At 32.9% G+C, this 13328-nt stretch overlaps 1 protein-coding gene across 2 annotated transcripts in view; it reads left to right on the top strand.

Moving 5' to 3' along the window:
• The window catches only part of LOC105488629 (transmembrane protein 144), a 106292-nt gene that overhangs the window by 90225 nt on the left and 2739 nt on the right, over window positions 1-13328 (top strand). The window contains exons 14-15 of one of the 2 annotated variants that reach the window (XR_011620869.1): window positions 457-643; window positions 1611-1711. The gene's annotated coding sequence lies outside the window, so the exon portion shown is untranslated. The remainder of the gene's footprint in view (window positions 1-456; window positions 644-1610; window positions 1712-13328) is intronic. The other variant, XR_011620870.1, reaches the window with a different exon arrangement.

Here is a 13328-nt window from a genome sequence, read left to right as displayed (position 1 = left end):
AAAATTCTAATAAATTTTAAAGGATTAATAGTACAGCATCTCCCTGAGCTACCAAATCTCTTTTTATTCCTATTATACTGATTTATTTATATTCAGAATTACTAACTACTAGACTTATATGTCTCAATATTGATAGAGCTAAAAAACACATTGATCGCAAAAAGGTAAGTTGTAGAACCATGTGCATAGCATGATAACATTTAGGTAAATTTTTAGTAACCAAAGTAATAAATATTTTCTATAAATATGTGTTTATGTTTTTAAAAAAAGGAATTTAGCTACTAATAGTCTACTGTTGACCAGAAACCTTACCTGTAACATAAACAGCACGTTTTGTATGTTATATGTATTACATACTATATTTTTACAGTAGAGTAATCTAGAGAAAAGAAAATATTGTTAAGAAAATTATAGGGAAGAAAAAGTACATTTACAGTACTGTACTATATTTTTCAGTACTGTAAGTTTGCATCATCTGATTACAAGAAGAATCTTCTGAAATGTTGGGCAACAGCATCTGTAGACCACAAGCAATTCAACTTTTTCTAATAATGTCATGACTTTTCTCTGCTTCTTGGGAGCACTTCCAGCATCACTAGTCGAGCTCTGCATGGGTCCCATAGTGTTATCCAAGGTTTACAAGGTTTATTTTTATTACAATAAAAATGATGAAAAATATACAAGAACTGTAAGAGATTATAACCACCAGAGGCAATTGATCAGAGAGATGGTCGGCTCACCTGAAGATGATTAGCATCACATGGTGCTTTAAGTGGATAGTTGCAACACTAGAGCTCACCACGATAGCAACAGGAGATTTTATAATAGATTTATGTAAATTTTATGGTAGTAAATGATAAAATAGACTAGTGTATATATATATATGTGTGTGTGTATATATATAATGTTATATTTATATTATATAATGTATTCATCACATACACAAAGAGAAGGGTTTACCTCACTTGGCAAAAGGGACTTGCATGTGTCAATAAGGACCTTGAGATGGGAAGACCCTGGATTATCCAGGTGGTCACAGTGTAATCTCAAGGGTCCTTGAAAGTGGAAGAGAAGAATCAGAGTCGAGAAGGAGAGATGATGATGGAAGCGGAGGTCAGAGTGATGTCATATGAGAAGGACTAAACCCATGCATTGTTGACTTTCAAGATGAGGGAAGGGACCACAGGCCAAGAAGTGTGGGCAGCTTCTGGAAGCTGGAAAAGACAAGGAAATAGACTCACCCCTGCAGCCTCCAGAAAGGCACAGCCTTGCCAGTCCCTTGGTGTTAGCCCATGTCAGACTCCTAACCTACAGAACTATAAGAAACAAAATTTGTGTTGTTTTAAGCCACTAAATTTGTGATAATTTGTTGCACTAGCAATGGAAATACAGAGTTACATGACTTTTTTAATAACAATTTTCAATGTAAATGTAATATTTTTACATCTTATAGAAACTTAGAAAGTTTCAAACTCCACATATCACTTATTTATCTCATCCCTACCCCTCTTTTTCCTCTTCTTTGGGCACGTTAGAAGGAATGCAACTTTTGTTCTGGATTTCTACAAAGAAACAAACTTGGTGTTTTCTCATATTATTCCCACTCTTAGAGTCTTAGAAGGTTTCAAATTTGCAAATAGAGATGGATTGGATATGATAATGAGATTACTGATCTGAGAGCCAAAAAAATTCGATGATCCTCCTGTCCTTGGTAGGTAACATCACTTTGTGAGGTATTTTAACTTCCTCATATTTGTAAAATGGTTGTTTTCAACTAAAGGATTCTAAATTTATGCAAACATAAAACGTTGTTACTATGGACACATTCTAGTGGTATAATTTAATAGTATCCCAAGTTGCTTCAAGGTTCGCCTTATATATTTGTATCCCACTCCTGAAGTACATAATGGGATGGGACCCACCAGACATTGACTAGAGTCACCCATTTGCAAACTGATAAGGTAGTCTGGCACTCTCTTTTTTGAAATCCTAAGTGTGGGCACTTACAACCCTTTAAATTGAAGACCCCAATACTGATAAAATAAGAAAAGTCTCATTTTAACATGTAACTCTCAAAGTAGGTCCACACTTTTTTGTGTGGGTTCCCTACTCACATATGGACTGGTAAAATCCACATACACTTACCTTAATTCAACAGTATCACCTGTGTTATAAAGGTGTTCAAGTTAAGTATTTCACATGTGTAAATGCATTTGATATTCATTTTTAAATCCATATTATTTTGAAGGTAAAGGAACTGAGCCTCAAGAAATTGCAGTGCCTTATTTTTAGCCATGCTGCAAGTATGTGACAAAATCAGTCAGGATTTTCTACTCTAATCATTTAATATTCATGAAATGTCAACCATGTGTGAGGCATGGGGGATAGAGAGAGAACTACAGAGACAGTGCTCTACGCTACCCCTCAAAAGGAGCCTACATTCAGCTTATGATGTCATTTCCTTGATTAAGCTTCTCCTCCTTTTGTCTGTCTCCTACAATACTAGCCCATTTCTCCACTTCACACTCTTTTATTTTAAACACGTTTATCTCTCCTCAGTGCTACAGGCTTCTTGATCTCACAGTACATTTCTGATTTACCTTTGTAGTTTCCCTTCACTGATTTAGGTAGCCAAAATAACATTTTTGCAAAATAAGTACAATGAGTATTTACTGAATAAATGAAAGTAAGCTAAATCCTAAAGGCCTCATTTGGTTCTAAAATTATCCTGTGTCTCCTATTTAGGTTTCACACTGAAAAAAAGCAGTTTGAGAAACTGCTTAATTAAAAGACATTCAAATTCAAGACAATTTACACTTCCACTCTGTAATCATTTTCATAATAGCTCACATCCAATTAATACAGTGGATAAAACTTAAAAAGTGTAATGGGAAACCCTTTTAAATACTCTTCAGTTGTCAAAAAGAACAAAAGTAAAACTTGTAATTCCTGTCACATCTTACTCAGTTAAAAGAATATTTTATGGTTAGAATAAAAAAAGGAGCCAAATAAAATTAGTGATATTTTTCTTTTTTTCTTCGAGACTCAAGGAGTACATTCACGAAAATAAATTGTATTGGCTCCCATATGAAATTATCAGGGATGACATTAAAACTAAACAGCCAAGAAAAATATGTCGGTGCAGGCTTTAGTTTTTCTCTAAATAGAAAAATTAATATTCTAAGTAATTTTGAAATTTAAAATATTAAATTTATTAAAGCTGTAATTAAGTATACATTGCTCCCTTAAGGAAAAAAAAAAAATCAGTACCTGTAAGATGTATCTGACATTCACAAACAGTAACCACCCAAAAACACCAGGTTTGGTTGCTGGGTTAAGATTCTAAAACCTGATATTCGGATAATAATGTATGTCTCTATGTTCCTAAAATTTTTATTTTAATGTGCATGACACAATGCAGCATGAAATAATTCATAGACTACTTTTTTAAAATTTAAGTAGTTTAAGAAATCCAGGAAAATATTCTTTCCTATTATTTTTGCATAAATTATAGCATAAATGAATATCCACATCCTAAGTATATAATTAGTGCCATGCAATACAACTTGCTATGTATAGTCCCTGCCACAGGTTAGGAAAGTTTATGAGAATTGGGACCTCTCCACAGAAGAGTCATTCAACTTTAATAACTAGGGGAAATGTTGGAGTGAGGTAGTTGGTTAAAATGGAATCTTCACACAAAATGAGGTATCTGGTTGTCTTACCCTTAGTTATTACTGTTTATTCATCTTTCATTTAATTCATCTGTAAATACATTTTCACAAAATGTATTTTCAAATTCAAAAAATTCAAAATTCAAATTCAAAATTCAAAAAATAAATTTGACCACCAGAGGGAAGTATAGGGTTAATTATGATAATCTGTGGTGGTCTATATTATAAAATGTAAACTTTTTTTAAGTTTGGGCTCTCTCCCTCTCTGTCTCTCCCTCTCCTCCCCTCCCTCCCGTCTTCTGTCTCTCCTGTATCTCTCCTCTTATATGACCATATTTTGCCATTTATAGATTTTTTAAATCTGAACTACAAAAAAGAAACCTATTTGCTATTTCCTGTGCTATCAGTCTAATTGTCAATGTGACGTCTGCTTTTCAGCCACTGAGTTTTCAACACTCTTTTACTTTATTATTATATTTGGACTTTATCATTTCCTAGAAGTTGAAGACATTACAAAACAATTCGATTTTTAGAATTATTTAAACAGAAGAGTCTGTTCTTGCCCTAGAATATCCAGGACATAGAAGAAGGCTCACAGCCAGTGCTACCAACATTAGTGAGTGTTGCTGAATAAATATTAAGCTAGAAGCCACATTATTCTCTGACCTAAAAACAAAGACATCATCACTAAATCATTAGGCTGAATGGCCTCGGGTTTCTCTAAGATGCTCTAGTAATTCTTTGGCTTCGTTAGACTTTTTAGGTCACAGAGACCTGGAACTATTTGCCCTGTTATTTTTGAAGACCTTTTGCAAGCACAAGGCAGAAATGTTTTCCCAATAGCCTACTATGTCAATCATCTGTGGTAATTGGATGTTCACTGAATACAGATTCTTACAGAATTTGTCATCACTTGTAGACTGGATTGAGGAAGATGCATTCCTATTTTTTGAGCACAGAATGATGTTTTACTACGTTAAAGGTTTGACATAAAGTGGGATAGCACATGAGCCTGTTGTTTATTTCAGCTCTGAAATGCCTAATGGAAAATCACTATGAGATAAATTCCACAAAAATAGGAAAATTGGACATGTCTAACATGTTCAAATCATAAGCTGAGATATTTTGCAGAATTTTTATTTCTCTTTATTTATACACTAAAGGTCATTTAGAATCCTGTCCCCTCACTTATATCATCTTACTCCCGATGCTTCTTATTGAGGATCTCAAGTCTGAAATTCAAAATCCTATTATGTATGTGCTGTATTGGTAATAAAACCATCAACTTTAATATGGGAATGTGACATATTAAATACGAGGTCAGAAAATATGTAAAACTAAATCTCACAATATATTTTAATATATTTTTTGTGTATTTTATGAGGAGTAGAGAGAAGGGAAAGCAACTTGGTATTGGACACTTTCATATGAGGGATTTTTTTTCAGACCCCAGACTCTACATGCTGTACTATTTTATGTAAATATGTACCTTTTCTATGGCTAGAGCAAAAATTCTAAATACCTAATCACTGCTTAACTTCGATGCTTTATAAGATTGATTTATCCTCCCACAAAGATGATTCAAGATCATAAATAAAAGGAAGAAAATGTCATTTTCCTCAGTTTTTGTGTGGTTTTCCTGGATTCTGCAGCCCCCGCTGTTTGACTTACTATTCATTTAGGCAAACTTTTCAGAAAAGGCTATGGGAAATCCAGCAGGGCCTAAATGGCCTATTCTTATGCAATTTACTTGTCCATGATACAGAAAAGCACATCAACAAAAATGCATTCATATTGGTCGAAGTTCAAAATTACATTAAAAGAAAGTTCCTTAGAGAACAAGATGCTAGCGCTTTTTAATTTTTTATTGTTAATTTATGTTCTCCATCCAAATTCTCTCTAGAACGCACATAGATTTTTAAAGTAGGTTTGTTTATTGTTTATCAGTGAAACAAGTTTGTTTTAAAAACAATGACAAAAACAAAAATAAAACTAAAAATTAAACACCACACTTATTCTCTTCCAATCTCTCTCAATTTCTATCTTTCTTACACACACACACACACACACACACATATGCTTGGTCTTAGAGATTGTTTTCTATATTTCATTACCAAAATTAAAAATGCTTATACATCATATGAGTATTGAAACATCACCGTGTGCCCCATGAATATGTACAATATTTGTCAATTTAAAAAATAAACTAAATGCTGCCATTAACATCTTTGCATATATATTTTATACACATGTATATATTTACAAGGTAACTTGTTAGAAGTAAAATTGTTGTATCACAAAATGATACACATTTTAAATTTTGATAGGTATTGCCAAAATGCCCTGCAAAAAGTTGTAACTAAATTTTTGTTCTGCTAACAGATTATTCACACACTTGCCAAAATGATTTTTAAAAATTATTTCCCAAAGTGATGTGATTTAAATGGCATCTGAGCACCTAAGTGTGTCTATATGTTAATTTGTGAGCAGAATCATCAATTCTTCCTATGTGTATCAGGTCCTTGTATTTCCTTTTTTTGTAACTTTTTGGGTCATCTCAAAATTTTTTTCTAGAAAGTTCTGGAATGTACACTTATAATTTGTAAGATCTCTTTGTATATTAAAAATAATTATTCCTTTACCTCTGATATGATTTTTTGCAAATATTCTCCCAGTTCATTTTTTATTTTGGTTCTATTGATGATTACCATGCATTTAGTTCTTATATGGTAAAATGTATCAAATGTTCCTTTTTAACAGGTTTTGATCACACTCTTGAGATAATTATGTTTTTAATCTCTATTATTTTGTTCAAATACTTTTATTTTCATGTTTTATATTTAAATATTTAATCCATGTGGAGTTAATTTTAGAATAAGGAATAAAAGTTTACCTTTATTATTTTTCCAAACTCCTAGTCAGTTAACCAAGCATCATTTATTGAATAACTCTGCTTTTTTTCAGTGTTGTAAAAAATGTTTTTAATGTATTTGAAATTATAATAGGTACTTGAATCAGTTTCTGCACTGTGTAATTTCTTTTGTGCTAAAATCATACAGTTATAAATATTCTGTCTCTTTCTCTCTTTTTTTAAGAGGCATCTTGCTCTGTCACCCCAATATAAAGTACAGTGGCATGACCATTGCTCACTGCAGCCTCGAACTCCTGGGCTCAAGTGATCCTCCTGCCTCTACCTCCCAAGTAATTGGGACTGTAGGCACACACCACCACACATGGCTAATTTTTATTTTAAGAGATTAGGGTCTCACTTTGTTGCCAAGGATGCTCTTGAACTTTTGACCCCAAGCAATCACCTCAGCATCCTGAGTAGCTAGGATTACAGGTGCAAGCCACTGTATTCGGCTCCTATTGTGTCTTAATAATGTCTTAAAATTGTTTACCTCTTCCACTATCATTATTCTTCTATTTCAGGTTATTCTAGACTACTATTTCTTTGCTTTTCCAGATGAATTTAAAATAAGACAATTACATTTCAAACAGACAAACATAAGAGCAACTGAACATCTGTTGGTTTTTTGACAGGACATTATCTGAATTTGCAAATTTAACTTAGGGACAACTGACATCTTTCAATTACTGAGTCTTCCTATTCAAAAATACTCAATATCTTTCCACATTTTTGTTAGTTTTTTTCATTATACTATCACATAGTTTTCTATTATATTATTACCATTGTTTGAAAACGCCAGTTCTTGATTTCATTTGTCAGTGCAACTGTTTATCGAATTTTTATATTTCTGTTTTAATTGTCATGTGAAAGGGTTCATTGAACTCCTTAGCTGATGAAGAAACCAGGAAGATCCAGTTGACGGTGACAATTCAAAGAGTTAACATATATAGAAAAAGGAAAACTGATATAAATATATACATACCTTAGCAGCAAAATTGATCAATAATCATTGGGCAATAATCAACTACATCTCCACCAGATGCACTTTATTTGCATCTCTAAAGATAAGAATCATTTGTGTTAATATCAGTTTTCTGCAACTTACAGAGCTATAAAAGACCACTTCAGCTCAAAGACCATGAAAAGCATAGGCCCCAAAAGTGTTGCAGGAAGTCAGGGACCCCGAACGGAGGGACCGGCTGGAACTGTGGAAGAACATAAATTGTGAAGATTTCATGGACATTTATCAGTTCCCAAAATTAATACTTTTATAATTTCTTATGCCTGTCTTTATTGCAATCTCTGAACATAAATTGTGACAATTTCATGGACATTTATCACTTCTCTAATAATACTCTTATAATTTCTTATGCCTGTCTTTAATCTCTTAATCCCATTATCTTCATAAGCTGAGAATGTATGTCACCTCAGGACCACTATTATACAACCTGATTGTAAAACATGGGTGTTTGAACAATATGAAATCAGTGCACCTTGAAAAAAAAAGAATAACAGCAATTTTCAGGGAACAAGGGAAGATAATCGTAAGGTCTGACTGCCTGCAGGGTCGGGAAGAATAGAGCCATAGTTTTCTTTTTGCAAAGAGCCTATAAACAGACACGCAAGTAAGAGAGATGTCGCTAAATTCTTTTCCCAGCAAGGAATACCCTGGGGAAGGAATGCATTCCTGGGGGGAGGTCTATAAATGGCCGCTCTGGGAGTGTCTGTCCTATGTGGTTGAGATAAGGATTTAAAAACAACCTGGTCTCCTGCAGTACCCTCAGGCTTACTAGGATTGAGAAATTCCAGCCTGGTAAATTTTGGTCAGACTGGTTCTCTGCTCTCGAACCCTATTTTCTTTTAAGATGTTTATCAAGACAATACATGCACAGTGAGACATAGACCCTCATCTGTAATTCTAATTTTGCCTTTGCCTTGTGATCTTTATTACCCTTTGAAGCATGCGATCTTTGTGACCTACTCCCTGTTGGTACACCTCCTCACCTTTTAAAATCCCTAATAAAAATTTGCTGGTTTTGCAGCTCAGGGGACATCACGGACCTACCAATATGTGATGTTACCCCTGGAGGCCCAGCTGTAAAATTCCTCTCTTTGTACTCTTTCTCTGTATTTCTCAGACCAGCTGACACTTAGGGAAAATAGAAAGAACCTAAGTTGAAATATTGGGGGCTAGTTCCCCTGATACAACAGAATCAGATAAACTGCAGAGTGCACTAGAAAGGACACCCAACATCATCTCTTTTTCTTTCCATTTCAAAGTCGTATAAAAATTTTCTAACAAAAATATGGGGATTTTTCTAAGGTAATATATTTAAAATAGTCATTGCAGTTCTTGGCACATCGTGGTTAATGCTAAAAAATCCTCTTCCCTTTCAGTCTAATGATGTTACAGGAAGAGAAATGTCTTTCATGCCAATGAGTTGGAGAAGTGTGTAAAATAGGCTGTAGGGTTCAGAGGTGAGAATATTCACATCTGGCGGGGAAGGTCTTCCTGGTAAAAGGAATCTGGTCACCTCAATCCTATCTCTTTTGCTTGCAACACTTATCTCAGAGAAAATCACGAAGTTCCAATACCCATACCAATATTTCTCTGTCATTTTACAGCATATACATGATTACCACTTTGATGTCTCATTTGATACTTGAGACTCAGTACTGTAATTACTCCCATTTTTTGAAAGACTATTTTTTTAGAGCAGTTTAAGTTCACAGCAAAATTGAACAGAGGCTACAGAAATTTCCCATATACTTTCATTCTCACATATGTGTATCCTCCCCCATTGTCAACATCTCTCACCAGTGTTAAATTTGTTATAATTAATTGGTGAACCTACATTACCAAATCCTAATCCCCCAAAGTCCATAGTTTACATTAGGGTTCGCTCTTAGATGTGGTACATTCTATACGTTTGGGCAAAGTTATAATGACATGTATCCACCATAATACAGAGAGTAGTTTCACTGCCCTAAAAATCCTCTGCGCTCTGTCTATTCATCCCCTTCCCTGCCACACACCCCCTCACCCCAAGAAACCACCCATCACTAACTTTATTGCTTTGTTTTTTCCAGAATGTCATATCATTGGAATCGAATAGTATGTACTCTTTGCAGATTGCCTTTTTTCACTTGGTAATATGTATATAATTTTCTCCATGTCTTTTTATGACTTGATTGCTCTTTTTATAAGTGCTGAATAATATTCCATTATACCACAGTTTATTTATCCACTCACTTATTAAAGGACATTTTTGGCAATTATGAATACATCTGCAATACATATCCAAGTGCAGGTTTTTGTGTGAACATCACTTTTCAACTCATTTGGGTAAATATCATGTAGTGTAATTATTAGATCACATGGTAAGAGTATGTTTAGTTCTGTTAGAAACTGCCAAACTGTCTTCCAAAGTGGCTGTTCCATTTGGCATTCCCACCAACAATGAATGAGAGTTCCTGTTACTCCACATCCTCACCAGTATCTGGTGTTGTCAGTGTTGTGGATTTTGGCTATTTTAATAGGTGTGTGGTGATATATCACATTGTTGTCTTTATTTGCTTTTCCCTGATAACATTTGCTGTGGAGTATCTTTTCATATGCTTATTTGCAATCTATATATCTTATTTGGTGAGGTGTCTGTTCAGGCGTTTGGCCCATATTTTAATTGTGTCATTTGTTTTCTTGTTGAGTTTTTAATATTTCTTTATATTTTATATATATTTTAATATATTTTAAATATATATATATTTATATATATAATATATATATTTTAATGTTTCTTTATATATTTGGATAGCTGTTCTTTGTCAATTATGTCCATTGCAAATATTCTTCCAGTCTTTGATTTGTCCTTTCATTCTCTTGACAGTGTATTTTGCAAAACAGAAATTTTTAATTATAATAAAGTCCAGCTTGTCAATTGTTCCTTTCGTGGTTCATACCTTTGGTGTTGTTTCTAAAATGTCATCACTAAATGCCAGGTCATTTGGACTTCTCCTATGTTATCTGCTAGGAGCTTTAGTTTTGCATTTTACATTTGCAAAATAGTCTATGATCCATTTTGAGTTAATATTTGTGAAGGGTAAGGTCTGTATCTAGATTCAATTATTTTATGGATATCTAGTTGTTCTAGCATGATTGTTGAAAAGATCATCTTTTCACCATGGTATTGGTTTTGTGTCTTTGTCAAAAATCACTGGACTACATTTAAGTGGGTCTATTTGGGGACTCTCTATTCTGTTCCACTGATCTATTTGCTTATTATTTTGCCAGTACCACACTGTCTTGATTACTATAGCTTTCTAGTAAGTCTTGATGTCAGGTAGTGTCAGTCCTCCAACTTTGTTCTTTCCTTCTTTATTGCATTGACTATTCTGGGTCTTTTGCTTCTCCATATAAACTTTAGAAGCCATTTGTCAGCATCCACAAACTAAATTGCTGGGATTTGGGCTGGGACTGCATTGCATCTATAGATCAAGTTAAGAACTGACACCTTAATTTTATTGACCTTTCTACTGATGAACATGGAATATCTCTTCATTTATTTATTTGATTTTTATTTCTTCATAGTTTTGTAGCTTTCCTCATATAGATTTTATACATATTTTGTTAGATTTGTAGCTAAGTATTTCACTTTCTGTGGCATGGGGGAAGGCATTAATGTAAAATTTACTGTTTTTATAATTTCAAATTCCACTTGTTTATTGCTGGCATATAGAAAAGTGGTTGACTTTTGAATATTGATTTTTATATCCTGCAACCTTGATATTATCACTTATTAATTCCAGGAGTTTGTTTTTGTTGATTCTTTTGGATTCTCTGCATAAGTGATCGTATCATTTGCAAACAAAGACAGTTTTATTTCTTTCTTTCTAATCAGCATATTGTTTATTTCCTTGTCTTGTGTTATTTCATTAGCTAGACCTTCCCATAGGTCTAGCTTTGTTGAAAAACAGTGCAGAAAAAGGATACTTTGTTCCTGATCTCAGCAGAAAAATTTGTTTCTCATGATTATTATGTGAGCTGTAGGGTTTCTGTGAATATTCTTTATCAAGTTTATGAAGCTCCCCTTGATTCCTAGCTTACTGAGAGTTTTTTTATCATGAATGGGTTTTGGATTTTGTCAAATGCTTTCATCTATTGATATGATTTTGTAATTTTTCTGTTTTAGCCTGTCAATCTGATAAATTACATTAATTGATTTTCATGGGTTGAACCAGCCTTGCATATCTGGGATAAATCCCACCTCGTTGTGGTATGTAATTCTTTTTGTACATTGTTGGATTCAATTTGTTAACATTGTGTTGAGGATTATTGCATCTATGTTCATGAGAGATACTGACCTGTGATTTTCTGTTCTTGTCATTTCTTCTCAGATTTTGGTATTAAGGTAATGCTGGCCCTATGGAATGAGTTAAGAACTATTCCTCCTGCTTCTATATGCTAAAAGAGATTGTAGAGAATTGGTATAATTTCTACCTTAAATGTTTGGTAAAATTCACCAGTGTATTCTCTTGGGCCTGGTGCTTTCTGTTTTGGAAAGTTATTATTTATTAATTCAATTTCTTTAAAATACATACAGACCTATTCAGGTCTATTAAATACATATATAACATATTCAAATATATCAAGTAGATATTCAAATATTCATATCTATTCTTGTGTGAGTTGTGGCAGATTATATATTTCAAGGAATTAGCTATTTCATCAAGGTTATCAGATTTGTGGTCATAAGAGTTGTTCATATTATTTTCCTTGGTATCATTGTAATGTCCATAGGCTCTGTAGTTATGACCTCTCTTTTATTTTGAATATTGTGTCCTCTTTTTCATAATTAACATGGCTAGCCACCTATCAATATTATTGATCTTTTCAAAGAACCAAATTTTTATTGATTTTCTCTATTGGTCTTGGGACTTCTTTTTTTTATTTTTGATCTACCTGGGTTAAGTACTTAATTCAATATTTTATTCCATATTTTAGTAAACGTGAGTACTTAGGTCTATTAATTTTTCTACAAATATAGTTTCAGACATGTTATTAGTTTTGGTGTCTAGAGTTTATTTTCATTTTCTAGATATTCTGCATTATTACTTTTAATATCCTGCTTTATACAAGAATAATTAAGATAGCATTAAAAAATTCCCGGTGGCTGGAGATTTTAAATTTTTATTTTTATAATTTCTATTTTTCATATAATTAATATATTTTTATTTATTTAAATTTATTGAAGCAGCTTTTGCGCACTAAGATAAGTTTCTACAAATGTTTAATGGAAGCTTAGAAGTAAAGTTATCTTGTGTTCTTAGATTATTAAACTTAGCACATGCCCTTTAACTTTGTTCATTGTCTTTTTCACATGCTTTAAACCAAACTTTTTTCAATTTAATCTGTCAGTTAATATTTCCTGAATTTTTAAATTTGCTTTTGTATTCCCTGTAGGTTTGCTTCTTGAATTTTTATATTATATTACTTAGTCTAGAAAGATTCATCCCAATTAAATCTTCAATAGAGAGGGCAAAATTTATCGTTATCAAGTTCCACTCTTTGTCCATTGTCATACCTTTTTTTTCCACTTAACTTTAGATGAATTTCTTGTTAGCAGTAAATAGCTTAGTTTTGGTTTTTGATCTAATATAAGAGTCTATTTATTTAATAAATGAATTTTTCTTATTTATACTTATCCTTATCAACAGTATGTTTGATTTCAATTCCTCCATCTTAT

Source organism: Macaca nemestrina, chromosome 3 (genome assembly GCF_043159975.1).
Source record: "Macaca nemestrina isolate mMacNem1 chromosome 3, mMacNem.hap1, whole genome shotgun sequence".
NCBI classification, from domain to species: Eukaryota; Metazoa; Chordata; class Mammalia; order Primates; family Cercopithecidae; genus Macaca; species Macaca nemestrina.
The sequence above is the reverse complement of the archived record's forward strand: the minus strand, read 5'-3'. Positions and strand labels throughout refer to the sequence as shown.